Source organism: Gigantopelta aegis, chromosome 15 (assembly GCF_016097555.1).
Source record: "Gigantopelta aegis isolate Gae_Host chromosome 15, Gae_host_genome, whole genome shotgun sequence".
NCBI classification, from domain to species: Eukaryota; Metazoa; Mollusca; class Gastropoda; order Neomphalida; family Peltospiridae; genus Gigantopelta; species Gigantopelta aegis.
Genome location: NC_054713.1, coordinates 29,796,887 through 29,798,491, shown reverse-complemented (window position 1 = coordinate 29,798,491; position 1,605 = coordinate 29,796,887).

Here is a 1,605-nt window from a genome sequence, read left to right as displayed (position 1 = left end):
GTAAATAAAGGAGAGAATGTCAAAAAACAAGAGTATGAAAATCAGAACATAACACCTTGAATTAAGTAATGATAGTAGAAGTCTGTTTTTAGATAAAATGGCATTGTTTTGTTTTTTTGCTTGAACTCTTCATATACAGCCACTAATATTTTAGGGGGAAATGCCACAAGTCAGAGGTAAGGTCAAGAATGAAATGAAAATGCAGACATTGGATACCGGTACTTTAAATAAGAAAATACATTTAATATGTAATCATAGGTATAAAAATGCTCTCCATTAGTTAGAAACATATTAATAAAAAGTAAAGTTTGTTTTATTTAACGACGCCACTAAAGCACATTGATTTTTTATCTTATCATCGGCTATTGGACGTCAAACATATGGTCATTCTGACACTGTTTTTTAGAGGAAACCTGCTGTTGCCACATAGGCTACTCTTTTACGACAGGCAGCATGGGATCTTTTATTTGCACTTCCCACAGGCAGGATAGCACAAACCATAGCCTTTGCTTAACCAGTTATGGATCATTGGTCAGGGCAAGTGGTTTACACCTACCCATTGAGCCTTGCGGAGCACTCACTCAGGGTTTGGAGTCAGTATCTGGATTAAAAATCCCATGCCTCGACTGGGATCCGAATCCAGTACCTACCAGCCTGTAGACAGATAGCCTAACCACGACGCCACCGAAGCCGGTACTTTAATATAATTACATCTTACATACTGTAAATAGAAGACTAGGTTTCTAGTTTTTTTTATGACGTTTAAAGACCTGGCCTCTATTCAAGGCAGGCCTCTATATATTTTTTTCATGCAAAATCTTCTAATATCCTGGCATTTGTTTTTTTTTAATAACCATAAATTCAGTCACTAATCTCGCATTTGTTTGTGTGATATTAAAGAATAAACAAATAAACACATTTATGTAGGTTTTTTTAATTTTTGGGGGGTTTTTTAAATAAAAAAATATATAAAGATTTATTATATGAATGTACACTTGAAAACCAGACATGGACCTTTTTTAATCAATGACTTACTCAATAATGATAGTTATTGCCCTGAATTATCCTGAAAAGTATTTTTATGTGAATTTAGGAATGTATTCTTAATTTTTAATTAATAATATTAAAAATAAATATGAAAAGAACTTCTTTTTTTAAATCAATCAATCGCTTCTGTTACAAGAGATAAAAAAAAAACATTCTCCAAAACTTTCATTCAGGCATTAATCAGTTCAAATGCTTTAAATTTCGAGATACCTGCATAGTACCGTACTTAAATGTGCTGATCTTAATTTTGCATACAAAAGACAGTAAATATCTAAAATCATAGTCTGGATATTCAACATCTCAATCCAGACTAATAATATTAACAACAATATGCGCAAGAGAAATTTCAATTTTATCCAGATCACTAACCTGGACACTAAAGATTAACCTCATTATTTCTTAGACTAACTTGGCCATTCCAGGATCTGTCGTTAAAAAAACAACAGTCAAAACATTTATGTCCAGCAATTTTAAAATGGCAAATCCAAACATTTATGTCCAGCAATTTTAAAATGGTAAATCCAAACATTTATGTCCAGCAATTTTAAAACAATCACA